Below are 16,982 nucleotides of genomic sequence, written 5' to 3'. Positions count from 1 at the left end.
AATGTTTTATTTTTGCTTGTCTGTTTGTTACAGTTCTGAATGTTAAACATTACTTGTGTTGTAAAATATGTTGACAAGGATTACAACACTGATTGTGTTTGACTTAAAGAAAATGCCTCATTTTCATCCTCACCGATTTACTGTTTATTATTTTAAAAATAATTTGTTTATACTGAGCATCACTCTTTAGGGAGCCAATTTCTCCTCAAATGCCACTTGTAATGTTTGTTATGGTTAATTGGTCCCAAGGGAAATTCACCACTCTGGATCTCTTCTAGTACTCTATTGCCAAATGTATGCATGTGCATGTATGATGAATGAAATAATCAGGACATTGACAAAAACAGTAAGTGAAATATAGGCCTAAATACTGTATATAAGTGGTAGCTATTTGGGAAACCAGCCATTCCCAACCAATGCCATAGCACCTTATTGTGATACGAGAGATACGTAACTGTGAACTATTACAGCACTTGGTTAATCTGAAAATTATTAGTTACTTGAAAACATATTTGTGTTTATCTGTCTCTGCCAAAAACATACAGTGAAAGGCAGAACGGTGAAATACCTTTCTATAAGATAACATAAACTGGAATACACCTATTGACATTCCTTGGTAAGTCAGTTTGTGAGGAAATTTAGATGAGATCATCATTATCTCTGTATAAATACTTTTTGATTAGTGGTGTGCAGTGAGATTTTTATGATAACACATATGTTCCTTGTCTCAATATGTGCCTTGACTCAATAACTTTTGGGAAACACGTAGTCTGAGTCTGGTCAAATTAATTTAATCACAAGGGTTCAAAGGGCTCCACAAGCTCACAGTTGACCAATATTAACAAAATCCCCTGATCTTAACCCCACATTTTGAGTGTAGCGATCATGTGGGGTACAAACATGAAGGCTGAAATAGATTGTCCAGATTTCTGCCTCGGCACTGCTCATTATCTTAAGTATTGTGTGTAGATGAAGAGCTCAATGTTCTTTTTTGACCTGTACACATTTCTTTCATATCTTGGGTGTTGGGGGCAGGGAGAGAACTGTCAAAGCTTCTAATGGATGACAAGACTTCGTATGTGATAGCATCCACTTCAGTGCTTAAATTGTTTATTGTATCTCGTTTTTTATCATGTTTCCTGCTGTTGACAATATATTCTTGTCCATTTTTTTTTTTCAACCCTAACACCCAGACACTTTAATCAGTTTAAAATATTAAATACAATTGTATTAGATAACATGGGTTGAATACATCTATTTAACATTTTCTTTCAAATCAGAAGTGCCAATAAATATAATTGACCAGCTCAGTGGCCTAGTAGTAGAGTGTCCGCCCTGAGACTGGAAGGTTGTGGGTTCAAACCCCGGCCGGGTCATACCAAAGACTATAAAAATGGGACCCATTGCCTCCCTGCTTGGCACTCAGCATTAAGGGTTGGAATTGGGGGGTTAGATCACCAAATGATTCCCGAGCGCGGCACCGCTGCTGCTCACTGCTCCCCTCTCCCCCAGGGGATGGATTAAAATCACATGGGGATGGGTTAAATGCAGAGGACAAATTTCACCACACCCAGATGTGTGTGTGACGATGATCATTGGGACTTTAACTTTGTCAAATACGTTTTGGGATGGTAAGAACAGGCAGAAAAATGGCTGGCCGCATTCTATCAGTAAAATGTATCCCGGGTTAGATTCCTTGTCTCTAAATTGGTGCAAGTTCATCTTGCGCCTAGTGCTGGTTCACTCTATGTAATCTCGCTCCTTGCCACAGCCCGAATTTAGAGGAATAGAATCCGAATTCCCCATTGTGAAGAGGAATTAACTAGAAGCGCCACTGCTTTGTGTTCACGCTGCTGGTTTTAATGCTCTGCTCAGACATTTTTTATTTTTTTTGTTCAGCTGTTTACATAGCTTTAAAAACCAAACTGACCTGTCGTCTCACATGGGCACACAAATGGAGGTGCCCACGTCAGTCAGTTTGTCAGTATGAACACACTTTGCGCCTGACAATCTGATGTACGAAGAACAGTATTTCTGCTTTCGCTGTGTATGCTTCTCAAGGTCTGATTGTAAAGGGAATGAGGGCAGTTGCTTCCAATGGCCACAAGTTGACTGTGTTTCATCCCACAACAGCACAAACATTCTCTTCCACCTGTGCGAGTCAAGGAAAAAACGAAAAGAAACTCCACCCCTGCGCACAGTAAAACTGTGCTTTGAGCTAGACTTGCACCGGGCCCCTAATTATTTTGCATTGCTTCATCTAAATATATAAGATTTTAAGGTACTTGATTGTGGGTGTGCAAAGATAGGGCTCAAAAACCCTCCAAAGAACATTTCTTCAGATGCTGAAATGGTACCATTCTGATAAGTATACCTGCACTGGTAAGATGTTTTGCAGGTACTTCTTAGCCGTTAGCAATACATTTTTGCACCCACAAAACACGCAGCTTGTCATAGCGTAGCAAGAACGGTGGAAACTAGCATCGCTTGTAATAGAAAAAAACCTGGTAGTGAAGTTATATTTTTCTAATATTTTAATGAAGGTTTGACTCCCACTCCTTTGCTGGGTCATCAAGCAATATGTGATATATCCACAAGGCGCACGGTCTATAAATTTTGTTTGTTGTTTGGGTCCTGCATATTTTGGTAGAGGAACGATTGTTTGTCTAACCAAACATCAATTAAGCGACCTCGGACATTTTTTCATTGCTACATATTGTTTAAAGGATTTGGGTTGCTTATTAATTTAATTAATAGCGCTTAAAGGTGAAGTATAAGGTAAAAAAAAAAAAAAGTCCTTACAATAAGTTCCATAAGGCCCTACTAGTGTAAACAATAGTCTGAAAAATATTGTTTTTGTGGAATATCAATTAAGATGCAAAATCATTTTTTTTTTATTCCTCTCAGAGTGAAGCTATTTTGCTGCTTGTTGCCAAGTAAAAGTAACATTACATTTGCTCAAGTAACGACCAATCACATTTCAGCTTGCTAACATCCTAAGACCAGACTTAGAAAACACTTTTGAACTAACGTCCCCATTAACTTGTTCAAAGAAATTAATTAAATGCATGCATGTCACAAATAGGTGGTGAAACAATTTTGCAAAGAAGCACAGGTGGACAGAATAATATTTACAGCAAAGAGTACATGCACCGGCCTCTGAAGGGGACGAGACTTTTATCAATGCATGGTTGATACTAAATCTGCTACACTAATTTAAATCCAATGCACATTTTCACATGTTCTTTTTGAAGTTGTGCTTTAATTGTTTGATGAAGACTACTGCACCACAGGAACACAAAGTTCCATATCTCCAAACATGGATTCCCAAATGCATTCATGTGACACAGATGAACAAATATTGTATTTGGCAAACTGTTAGTGAGATTCACACGAGTGTATTCACACACAAATGGCCTTCAGTGACCTTTATCAGATGAAGGAAACCATGTGCAAAAAAGAGATTACACATTTCCTTTCAGTTGTCCTGCTCCATCATCATCACCTTCAAATTCCACTAAATACTACAGAGAGAAAACATTATCAATTAATCTTTAAGTGCTTTAATTATTCAGGTTTGACGCGATCCCCTGTGTTTCCTCAATATGTCACAAGTCTGCATACACATACCGGAATTAAAGATGTCAGCAGTTGACCTTCATAAAACAAAATTACATATAAACCTTTAACCTCCTATGGAGCCAGCGGTACAAAAGATATATTTGTGGATTTGTTTCTTTGGGCAAAATGAAAATCTCATTCATTCTTTATTTAAAGAGAAAGTATCGCATTGAGATAAAACCAAAAACAAACTGTTACATCGTGACCATAGAATTTTAAAAACGCAAATTAAAAAACGATTGCACACTGTTTAATTTAAATGTGGATTTTAGTGTTAAAAAATATTTGTAGTTAGTTTCTGTAGCATATTTCATGCAAGAAGAACAGAGTAAGCAAAAGCTTTTTTACCCAACTCTGTAAGGGCGTAGCAGACTGAAAGCGAAAAATAATCTTGTAATCATAGACAATAAGATTGAACATTTTTCCCAGTAATTATGGCACAAATAGTTAAAGGTATAGCGGTCCCAATACTGCCTAAAATAAAAGTGTACCCGTGAATGGGCCTTTGAGTGTTAGAGCATACCTTTCTCGGAGAGTGTATACATTCACAGTGGTAAGTGGATATCTTCTAGTTAGCAATGAACCTTCAACAACAACAAAAGCGCTCTTCAAGACATTTTCCAACGAGTTTGCAAAGGCGCAATTGCCGACCAGGATTCTACCTTTGCCCACAATGTGACAAGATGAGGTAAGCCATTTTAAATTAAAACAGAAAAACTGTTGGAAGCGGAAGTTTTGTCCACACAGCTTGTGAGTGTCAGTTTCAGTTCAGTTCAGTTTAAATTTCAAAGGTTAGATGTTGTATAGTTCTTGTCAAGTCAAGTCAAGTCAAGTCAAGTCAAGTCAAGTCAAGTCAAGTCAAGTCAAGTCTATTTGTATAGCCCCAAATCACAAACAGTCTCAAAGGGCTTCACATAGACAAAAAATTGACAATTATTCTCAAAGCATCCCCTGATCTTAAGCTCCCAAAAGGGCAAGGAAAAACTAAAAAAAAAAAACTACTAGGGGAAAATGAGAAACCTTGAGAAGGGACCACAGATGGAAGGATCCCCCTTTCAGGATCACCAGGTTGTAATGGATGCAGAGAGGGCACAAGTAATACATAATATGAAAATCTGTGAAAAAATGGATGTCGGAGGGCCCTCGATTTGTCCTGGCAGTGTCTTCAAGGAGGTTGAGCTGCAGTTTCCTCATCTTGAATTGGTCCCCGAGAATCCAGCTAGCCGCTATCAGTTTTTGCACCACCTAACCTCCTCCCCAGCCAGGGAGGGGGGTGGGGAGAGAGAACAAAAACAAACTCCGGCCGAATTGGCCACTACAAGCTAGTTAAAGGCCATCTCATAGAAATGTGTCTTTAAACGTGTCTTAAATTTTTCTACTGACACACGCTTATCTTAAAACACTGTGTACAGCTGTTGCTCATACCTTTTTGAAGATGGAGGTAGAATGTCCAAAATGGAGGCAAACAGGCATGCAGGCAGAGGGAGAGAGGCAATGGCAGGCAGGCAAGGGTGTAGGCCAGGCAAGGGAAGGGAAGGGAAGGGAAGGGAAGGGAAGGGAAGGGAAGGGAAGGGAAGGGAAGGGAAGGGAAGGGAAGGGAAGGGAAAGGAAGGGAAGGGAAGGGAAGGGGAGAGGGGGAATGGCAGGAAGGCAAGCAGGTGGCCCACGGGTGCAAATCCAAATTGTGTGTAATCCAACAAAGGTTTCAACATAAAGGGTTCCAAGAAGTAAACTAAAGTTTGTTTTCTAAGTTCAAAGTTTTCAAGTTCCAAAAAATACAAGCTTGGAACAGGCTTGAAGTAGTTTGAAGCGGCCTATGAGTGGTAAAAAAATATATCACTACAATCTTCTTTCTTTGTCTAACTGAGACTGGCTGAGACTGACTACTAAGTCGGAGCAGCCACCTTTACCTGATCAGGTGACTGCTCAGTTGACTAACCAGGTGACCAAAGACTTTGTTAAATAGTCCATGGCCCAAGGCCAGCAAATCTTAAACAAAAAAAAAAAAAAGGAATTTAAGCCAAGGAAACTAAATTGGCTCCAACACAGCTTGTTTGCTAATTCTTCACGGGGTGTGTTTGGAAATTCACCCTAACGCACTCTGGGACTGTGTGTGGGAGAGGAAGCATCTTCTTCCCTCCCATCAATTTCCAAATGCATTCTATGTTATAAACCAATCAGAAGCTCGCGCTTGAACTGTTTCCATCTGTACTGCCAGATGTACTGAGCTTTGGTACTTGTTTTTGAGCACATTCTGAATAACTGCGCGACACATTTGAACGCTCTTGAGTTTCTGAATAGTCAAAGAGAAGCAGTTCAGGCTCGGAGCATATTTCCAAACGCTTTAGGGCACAGGTGTCAAACTCAAGGCCCGCTGGCCAGATACGGCCCGCCACATCATTTTATGTGGCCCGCAAAGACAAATTGTGCATCAAATTTGTGTGTCATTACTAGAATTGCAAATTGTCTTCACTTTTCATATCTTTTTCTTAAAATATTTGACCAGTTTTTACTCATCTGATTTGAAAACCAGTTATTTGTCAGTTTGTTTTGTAACTTTTACTGTATATAATATGAGGTGGTCTTGCATTTATTTGGGTTGACAGTCATAATGGCCCAACAAAAGAAGCTATGACTACAGTGCGGCCCGCGAAAAAAATGGGTTTGACACCCCTGCTTTAGGGAATGGGGATTTTGGGTGCAAGTCAGCTCTGCTGTTCTTGGTCTCAGTTTGTCTAAAATGACTTTCCCCCAAAAATGTGGCTTATACTGCACAGCAGTATTTCTGTCACAGCATTTTTGTCTGGTACCATTTTTTTTTCGTGACTTTATTTAAATATTTATTTATTTTTATGCTACTGAAAATGAAAAGTAAAAAAGCGTTTACCTTTTGACCCATGGATTTGTTTGTTTTGTAATTTTTTAAAATTATATAGGGCAAATTATTACATATTCAATATTGGGGGATTTGAAGAAAAGAGATAGGCAGTGCCAGTGTGATTGCCTGCAGCCAACATACAAATGTTGGTGAAAAGGGCCTGAAATCTGTCTGGCTGCAAATGTTTTCAACAGTGCAAATACAGAAAATTCCTGCCAGTGAGACACACACACACGCACGCACGCACACACAGACACACAAACACGCACACACATACACGACACTGTCCAAGAATCGCAAGAATCAACCTCTTTCACATTACGCTGTAATTGGCAGGAAGCAGGACGTGGCTATCGCTTATCTTGAGCAATTGTTATGGTTAATGAAAGTGTGTGTGTCTATATAGTGTGTCTGAGTAGCTATGTGTATTTTTGTGTTATTTGCACGTGTAGGTTTGCTTGTGAGAATTTCTACACAGTAGATGTAATATCAACGTGTGTGTATGTGTGTGTGTGCGTGCGTGCGTGCATGTGTGATAGGTGGAGTTTGAAGCTAACCTGGGGCAAGGGTGCCACTTTTGAGCTTGACGCTCTCCCTACCTTACCTCTGGGTCAAGTTGTTTTGCTGCTGGTACTACACTGTATTCCATCCAAACCTTGGCTGGGTTGTCCCCTTTGGACCCAATAACCTGACTGTTTGCTTGGGTCAACAAGTACATCCGAAATGAGCACATCCCTCTGTATCATGTTACAGTATATTGTATGGATACACATGCTTCAAGCAAAGTTTATAAAGTGTACATAGTCTTGTGGAAAGTATTCATTCACCTTTGACTAGCATGGGAATTGATGACATTCAATATTTGAATAATAGTTTAATAGGATGTCAATCCACCATTTGCAGCTATTAAAGCTTCAACTCTTCAGGGAAGGGTTTCCACAATGTTTAGAAGTGTCTTTATAAGAAACTTTGACCATTCTTTCACAGGTGTCTTTTGGATAGTGTCTATTGAATTGATGTCAGGACTCTGTGCAGGCCAATCAAGTTCATTCACACCTATGTGTAAGGGATCGGACAGTACAGCCAAGTGCGTAGCGACAGACTTTATTGTGGAAGGGGATGATGGGAATAGCTGGCGCTGGAGCGGCGATCTGGCTGGGGTGAACAAGCAGTTCTGTGGATTCGAATTGTAAAGGCAGTTTCTCAGGGACAGATGAGCGAAGCATCACGGACAGACTGACACTCGGGTCTGCGCTGGCGGCGCTGATATAGCGCTGTCCATGAGCCCGTGGCAGGTGACGGCGATTCCACTGACAGGGGGGCGTGGTCCTGTCACGTGCTGGCGCCAGCACGTGACACTATGACTTTATGTTCATCGATGCTGCGACTAATATAAAATCAGTCTTGTATAGGAATGTAACAATATCCAAAGCTGATGGTTTGGTCAACATTGATCTCAAGATACGATAATGATTGTGCAAGAGCTCATGGTATTGCACTTAGCCTCAAGATATTGTAGGAAGGTTCTCGGTTCACAGTCTGTGCATTTTATCACAACTTTTTGTGAAAAAGACACCTTCAAATCTTCAATTCCTCCTTTGTCATTGCCCTGGGCAACTGTCCATCATCGTCTGTCCGTCGTCATTCATAATGTATCTATCGTTTGTTCGTCCTTCTCATCTTTAAAGGGCTTCTGTCATTGTTTCCATCACCAGTCCATCCGTTTGTTCATTATTAGTCCATCAGAAAAAAAAAGTCGTCCAACAGCTGAGAACAATGATGTGCATATATCAGTATTCTTATAAATATTCTATAAACTTATGAGCACTAATTGTATTGAATACACTTTAAAATTCTGCAACTGGTCTGAGTTCCTCGATGGTTAAGGAGAGGATGAATGGAGACACCTCAGTCGAGATTATTAGCATGTTGCTCATCCACTTGACAGCGATTTATCTATTTTCTATACTGTTGACCCTGTTTTGTAGTAGCAGAAAGCAGGAGCATATCCCAGCTGACTTCAGCCGAAAGGCAGACGACACCCTGAACAGGTTGACGCTCAATTACAGGACACATACAGAGACAGAAATTCATTCAGACTCACATTCGCACTGCCAATGAGTGGCCTGCACAGAGGTGAGGCGAATGAACCGTTACAGATGCAGGCAAAGGTACACGGCTACAATATCTACCTTATTTTCACGTGGTTGCTGTATGCATGATTTGTCAACCTGTTTAAAAAGATCTTGGTGATTCATAAATTTCCCGAATAATATTTACAGAAAGTAGAGAGCAAAATCCTCCAAACAGTTTGGAAATATCACATGAGAATGTATTGAGGCGTACATCACTCTAAGTCTTATGTTCAAAGGTTCTTAACCTTGTTTTGTTTGAGTTCTGGACCAGCTCTGTATGGAAAGTGTCTTTTGAATTAAATGATACTACTTTGTACTACCCTGCCTTGCGCGTTTCTAGCGTGATCATCTCTGAATTTGAAGGCTGTGGGTTTGATGACGCAAGTTAGTCCCCCCGGCAAACATGCACTCCCGCACCCACATACACACAAACCTTCCCAGTTGCGCCTGGTGCTATGTCAATGTCCTTTGTAGACTATATTTCATTAATCATTTTGTAATTGAGTGAATGTGGTGACCATGTAGAAATGCTTGGAGTACATTGCATCTAAAAAAGCCAAGCTCATTTAAAAATGTATTGAATTGAAAATCAACTAGAGGATTAAAACCACACACAAAAAACGTGCTAGCGAGATATCGTATTCAGGATACACAAAGGACTTAAACAAAATTTACTGTGTCAGCAGAATGTGGCAAGCCAGACAGGAGATATATGGCAAAATGCCAGGAGCAGCCTGTGAAGCATCATCTGACAGGAACACATGCACATGTTCAGAGGACCAATAAAATGCATCTGTCTCTACTTAAATGAAAAGATGCAGTAATAGATGATATGTAACCAATGTTGTTACATTTAAATAGATGGATAAATGATTCCACTAGTTCATCAGTGTAAAAATGGTATCTTGTCTGTGTGGTGTATTCAATTGAATAAAGGTTGAAAAAGATCTTCAGATCATTGTCTTCACATCGTAACATCATTGAAATTGGGGTTTGTAGTACAATTGTTTCAGATCAGAGGTCCACTCAGAAATTAGGTTTAGATTATGAACATGTTGAGATTACAAGCAGGAGTTCTCTGTTTACTTTCAGTCATGATTGACTCAATGTTGTGTTGCCTGTCATGGTGGGTTGCAGGTATTTTTTTTGTACTTTTTGATGAATAGTATCAATGCTGTTGTTCCAGTGCTTTTTGTTAATAAATCCAATTTTGAGCAAGCCTCCCTGGCTTACCTGCACTTGGGTCGACCTTTACCCTCTACACGCCCACATGAAACAGTTAATTGTGGCATCTGTTGTTCAAGTCACAACTGACAAATCATATTGCCCAAAACCCTAGCATTGGAGTCAAAGTTGCTGCCAGGAGCTCAATCAGAGATGTGAATGGATCACAGCACAGATCTTGCCAAGGCCTTTTATTTTTTTATTAGCTATTCAAAAACGATAAATATTGCACTGGAATTAATAACTGATTGAGGTACAGGACAAAATGGTCTTTATAGACCAATTTTCTCACAGTGATTACATACTAATTTCAGGAAAATGCTGTACTGCTATGTAGAAGACAAGCGGAACGTAAGTTATTATCTGTGCTTCAGCCACATCTGCTAACATATCACTGGGGTGTGGAAGAATGGTTTGCTGTTTGTGTGCTGTAGATCTTACTTAGTAGAAAGAGCTCATCTGGTGGTTTGTGTCAGTGCCATTGACCCCTGTGTTCCCCATCTGGTTGTTACACACAATGAGCCAGCAATGACAGCTGTTCAATCAAAGCATCATAAGAGGCCAAACTACTTCCACAAGGTTTGCTGATATGAATCATGCGTTAAATATGCAATATGTACGTAATATTATTGTCTGCAGCTTCATCGCAAACACTATTCTTTTCACTGCATAAGGGGGTGTTAAGCATGGCAAATCCCACACCTTGTATAAAAAAAGGTAAATTTGATGGGACAAAAACATACAGTACATAAAGTATATTGATGCCATTTTTATGAATTTCATAAAATCCCTTAACACAAATAAATAAACACCATCATCATATCTATGTTGAGGTCAAGCAGTGCGCATAGATTTTACACAATAATCTAAACTCATATCATTGAAAGAGGAAACCTACAAAGAATGTTATAGTTTTTCTCAGTCACTTTGGTACATTTTTCAGATCAGTATTATAAATCTTCTCAATTTTATTTCGATAATTTTCTCAAAATTATGTGTTCATCCTTTAAAACAGGTGCACATAAAAAAATCTTATCTCAGTTTCTCTTTATTTAAACAAGCTGCAAATTCTTTGAGACATCCATACGAATGATTATTTACAATACTCTGCTATTTTGGAGAGGTTTATTTGAATTATTTTTTCTTTCCTTTTCTCATTGTCAATTTAAAATGTCTTTCATAGCTTGTGAACTCGATATACCAACAACCAGAAGTGTTTTGAATATGCTCCCCGGTCTAAAAGAGAATGTTGTGTGAATCCGTACAGCTACCCAGATAAGAGGAACACAGAAGGATAAATCTGAAAATCGTGGGGAAAAAAACAGCTCAACGTAAATGTCTCCTTTCATTTTGTGGGCCTTGGAGCAAGACACACTTTGAACCTTATGCTTGCGACAACCACCGGAGCAGATTCGTCAGGTGAATATGGCAGTGTCACAAGAACGTCAGGTATGATTTGATTTAAAGTGTGCGGGGGACAAAAAAAACGAAGCATTAATCAGGCAGCAACATGGAGTTGGACATTTTCTAAACTGTTCATATATACCAGGTTTTCCTTTGTTTTGGCAAGCAGTTGATGTGGTTACCATCTAATGGAAAGGAGTTTATTTGATATCAGAGTTTAGCTGGGTGCTACATCTGGTAAAGAAGAAAAATATTGGGACCAGGATGAAGAGCAGATGCGGATACGCCACTAGAAGTTGATCTGTGCATGGCCTGAATATATTTCACTCTTAGCTCTTTGTCACACCGGCATCCCAAATTGGCAGTGTTGAACAGGCGTAACACAAAATGCTGGTCTAAAACGGCCTCGTTCAGATGTGTGAGAATTTGCTGAGCCTTGATTTTATGTTTCCTGCCAAGAGCTGCGTTGTGAACATATGCCAGGGCAAAGAGACAGATTCCAGTGCATGTACAATCAGACATTCACACACGCGCACCCATATGCACGCACGCACACGCATGATTAAGGCAGACTGATATTTAAAAGACTGAACCTTTTGAAAGACAAGTCTCTCAATGACCTTTCTTTGAAATAGAAGGTGAGGTATTGGCCTGTAATTACTTGCTGCTGAAGCATTCAGATAAAACTTTTTAAGAGGAGGGAAGATAACTAGAATTTTTAGACTTTCTGGAAACTGCCCAACCTAAAGAGAAATGTTTTCAACCACCAACACAGCTGAAGAAATGCAATTGAAAGTTTTAAAGAATTTTGTGGGAAAACGATCCAGACATAATTGTGGGTTTTAGTGTTTGAGGAGTCTTAGATGGTTGAAATGTGAAAGATTAATTAGAGTGCAGGATGGCGCCAGTTGAAAGGTGTTTTGCTGACTCTGACAAGGGGGATAGATGATGAGTAACATGAGTTTTTGGGGCTGGATTAACTGCTGCCTTCTTTGTAAATATTTAAGACCACTTAAACTTAAAGCTCGCTACTGGGCCTCAGCACGAAATTGTCTGGAGATTTTGGGAATGGTGGGGTTGCAAAAAGATGGTATGGGGTGGAGGGAATGAATGGTCTTAACCCTATTTCCAATTAACTTAGCACACTCTAGAGTGTCCTGGGAAATCATTTTGGGTGAATAAAAACACCATACTGGATGTCTCCATGCACTGTTTGGTAAATAATGTGTGATATACTCAATATGTATAAGTGAATGAAAGAGAGAGTGGGAGATGGAAAAAGCACTTAAGAAACATCCCCAGGTGAGAACCTGAGTGTTGACTGGGTTGTGAGGTGTGATTTGTAGATGGCTCTGGGTTGTGACTTCCATATTCTCTCATTACTCCAGATTGCTCGTTGGAGAGGAAGATGGGCTGCGGACTTTTTTTCTTCTTTGCCTTTGACTCATATTATCATTTATAAGTGTTTGCCTTAAAGTATTTACGTAGGTTTTTTTAAGTCCCCCATTTGTCTGAGGGTTGAGATACAGTATGTTCCATATTGAATATCACAGATAAAATTCTGTATTCATAGAGCAATAATCACACAGAGTATAAATGGAATGAATGTGGCGTCAACTGAAATGGGAATATTGCGATTACAGCTGACTGATAGAGACATGGAAGGAAATGTCTAAATACAGATTAATTTTACATATATTTCCTAGTAACTGGATTATTTGGAAAACAATTCCAAAATAGGGAAGTATTTTTGGAATCAATCATTTGCATTTTTCTGTATTTGACAAATACTACGTACACTGAATATATGTTTATGTGGGAAGATACACACACGCAATCGATAATAATTTATTCATTCGTTTTTTTCGTTTGATCATTAATTCGTTCATTCACACATTTGTCCTTCCATCCGTCCGGAGTGGTTAATCGGCCTCGGATGCATGTCTTTGGAACACACTTTTTAAACATTTAATCATGGTAACAGGGGGGCACGGTGGGTGGGGCACTGGTTAGCATGTCCACCTTGCAGTTCAGAGGTGCAGGGTTTGATTCCGGCTACGGCCTTCGTGTGTGGAGTTTGCATGTTTTCCCTATGGCTGTGTGGGTTTTTTCCGGGTTCCCCGGTTTCCTCCAATATTCCCAAAAAACTCCATCCACACAAGGCAGTGCAAATTAATTGTTTCTAGATGTTGACCGGATTTCTTTTGAATGGGTGCCATATCTTACAAGAAGCAGGCTGAACTCTGGGTTTCTTACAGAAAACCTGTCAAGGAAGAGGTTAGCTTCTCAGAGTCAGTTGCCATGGTGAGTGACTCAGAGTTTACCTCTCTTTTTGAACTAGAAACCTGGAGATTCATTAATTTCGGCTGAACAGGGTTTTCACTAAACATGCTCTCTGGAATACCCCCAGTTCTAAGGCAATGGCTTTAAAATAACAATAAAAACATTGAAATCTTGTTATAAAACCAAATTCTATATAGTGGAAATCTGATGGTTTGAGAAATGCTTCTGTACTCCCTAAATTTGTTATCCCCTATTCCCTACCTGCCTGTTGCATACGCACATCCCTCCAAAAGTAATTTATCAATAATGACACATCCTTCTCTTTTGCTGCAGGCTGAAAACATTTGGGTTTGACATCAAAAGAAAAACCTCTAGATACACACCTTAGAAGATAGCACCATTTGCCACTGTTTAGTCCCAGTGCGTCTGTGGACTGACAGGTATGTTTACCATTCCAAAATTGTTTACTTTGATTGGAAAAACAATGAATAGCACTCAATAAATAGTGCTGCTTTTCAACAATCTCAGGAGAAAGCTGATTTTGGGTGAAAATAAGCAATTGTGAAGCTCAAAGAAGACATAAAATCAATGAGCCATTGGGGATGACCAATGCAATCATTTGAAATCCACTGGTGTTTTAAGGAAGGTAAGTCAAACGGGTATACCAAGAAAACTAACATCTGAAAAAACAAAGAGCTATGAAGGCTGTTGAACAGTAACAGCAGACAACGACAACTGCTTCTAGAGGGCATAAGTGTATGAACATGAACAAAAGTATGGATACACAGGAACACTCAAGTCGGGGTCCATGCACCCTTAGTGGTTGGAGTCAGGTCAGGTATGAGGGCACGCGCCACGGCGCCGCTTCGCCGCACTCACCATCTGGCTCCACTTGCTCGGTGATCGTTTGCCATGGGTCCGAGCGCTCGCCGGGCTCGATACCTCAACACTCTTCAGATGACTCCCAAGCTGCACCAACCATCGCACATTTGGCCTCCCTACGAGGAGCCTCACGCCTTTCAGGTTATTCAGATTATTCTGTTTTCCTGACAGGCCCGCAGCAGGGACCATCGACCACCTACAAGAAGGTGGTCCATCTCCTCCCTGGTGTGGCCGTTATCAGAATACCAAGTCCAACAACACAGATCCGGCCTCTGAAAACAAGAACCACCAACCCTCAGCCAAGGACTTCTGGCAAAGTCTAGCATCAGGGAGGAGGTGGTGTCGCGTTCCCCGTCAGGGAATGTTCCAGAGCCATGAGGACCAATGCACGCCTCGTAGCCATTCCTGGAGTTGCCTGTGACAGCATTGAAGTCCCCAAGGACAATCAGGGTGTCCCGCGTTCACCACCAAGTTGAGCTCGGTGTAGAAGCTTTCCTTCGAGGAGAGTTTACTCACCCTGGTGGGAGCGTATACTGCAATGAACGACACCACGCCCAAGGAGTGAGCGAGGCGCAGTCGCATAATACGCTCCTAGATCGGCATGACTTCCTTCACCTGCGAGACCACTTGGTTGGCCACCGCCAAGGCCCTGGAGGTGCCGGCCGTCGCTCCGGCCCAATCAGTAGTATGTATAAGCACCCACTCTGGTTTCACCCGAATGAGGCCGCCTCACCTCCGAGAGGGCCGCCACCACGATGCCAGACCTGCGGAGCTCCGCAGACAAGCAAGGCACGTCGTTGTCTTTCTTGAGCGAGAGCACGTTCCAAGCGGCTGCACGGATCGGACGTCTCAGGTTTAACCGGTGTGCGACTCCTCAGCACCGCTGCAATACGACGCTGCACACACACCAGCCTTGCTGCTCGTAAGTTTCCCCCAAATCGGACTGTATGGATTTTGGCATTCGGGGTACTCCCTCGGAGCGGGTTTGGTAGTGGCTTTTGTTGTTTTGTTGCGGAAAATTTAGGGTATAGGTGGGATGGTAAGAGGCACAACTCTCTTTCCGGTCATGACGAACCGCCCCTAACCCTGTGTGACATTCAACTGATTCAAAATCTTGCCTTTAAAAAAAACAATCATAATCAGATTCTTTTAGGTCAGTCATTTAGTGCAATTATGCACTTTTTACCATCACTTGTACTCCAAGTTTTACACTATTCTTAACAGAATTTCTGACGGTTTAGTTATCGATGTAGCGGTGTAGCTCAGTGGTATAGTGTTTCTCTCCCAACTTGCAGCTTGTGCTTTCAACACTCATCCCTGGTAACCATGTCAACGTGTCCTTGAACTAGACACTGAACCCTGAATTGCTCCGAATGGTGCCTGGCAGTGCCTTTCATGGAAGCAGCCTCCCACTGGTAGAATATCTTAATTTTGTTGTACATCAGTTGTGCAATGACAATAAAGTCATTCAATCTATCTTATATCCCCACGAGTAGTGAAATGTATTATAATCAAGTGTTATGTCTTGTTTAATTTGTGATGCATTTCTCAATTAATCTGAATAGACTGTGTTGGCTGACCTAATGATGTGCTTAATGAAATGTGTGTGTTCCCATCTGACCAGAAGTTGTTCATTGCTGGTGTGACCCTGGGCTATCAATAAACATCACCTCAGGGATATTGACAGCTCTCTAGGATCAGTGATTTCTAGCTATTGTTCTGGGGGCACTTTGGTGTGCTGCGAGAGCTCTACAGTTGTGCCGCAAGAAATAATAAAATTGCAAATACATAGTCAGAAAAATATTTATTTATAACGAAACGTATCTTTGTCCAGCTATTGATGCCAGCATCTTTTGGTGACAGACCAAATAAATTATATTTTATTTGCAGAAAGTCTATAATTGATGTATATCCACTATTTGTGACCATTTTTTTTAGTGTGCGGTGAGACTTCTCAAACTTAAAATATGTACTTTGGCTCAATAAATGTTACTACATAATGAAACATAAACCCTAAAGAAAGTTATTGCTTTTTGCAGGTGAGTGGCTGCAAATGTTTTGGTGTTCCCATAGGCCTGCAGCTTTCTTAGATCATTGTCACAGAGTAATACCTGCATCCTACTGGAGTAAACTTTTGCTTTGGGCATATTTTTATCAATGCAAGGTTGTAAAATGGTTGACCTTTCAAAGTCAAAGTCAAAGTCTGCTTTATTGTGTGTGTGTGTGTGTGTGTGTGTGTGTGTGTGTGTGTGTGTGTGTGTATGCGTGTGTGTGTGTGCGTGCGTGCGTACGTATTTGTGTGTGTTAATGTGTGTGTGTGTGTGTGTGTGTGTGTGTGTGTGTGTGTGTGTGTGTGCGTGTGTGTGTGTGTGTGTGTGTGTGTGTGTGTGTGTACTTGTTTTTATTAGTATGGGGGGTCCGAAGACAGGGAGCCCACCAACAAAGTGGGGCCCTGTGTCGTTGTGGGGTCCAAAATCATGGACCCCACTCGGGAAACCACTCTAAAACAGCTTGAAATGCTCTAACAACATGCCTCACGAATTTTTTTCACTTAC

This window comes from Syngnathus scovelli, chromosome 5 (genome assembly GCF_024217435.2).
Source record: "Syngnathus scovelli strain Florida chromosome 5, RoL_Ssco_1.2, whole genome shotgun sequence".
Lineage (NCBI taxonomy): Eukaryota > Metazoa > Chordata > Actinopteri > Syngnathiformes > Syngnathidae > Syngnathus > Syngnathus scovelli.
Note: the sequence above shows the minus strand (reverse complement) of the source record.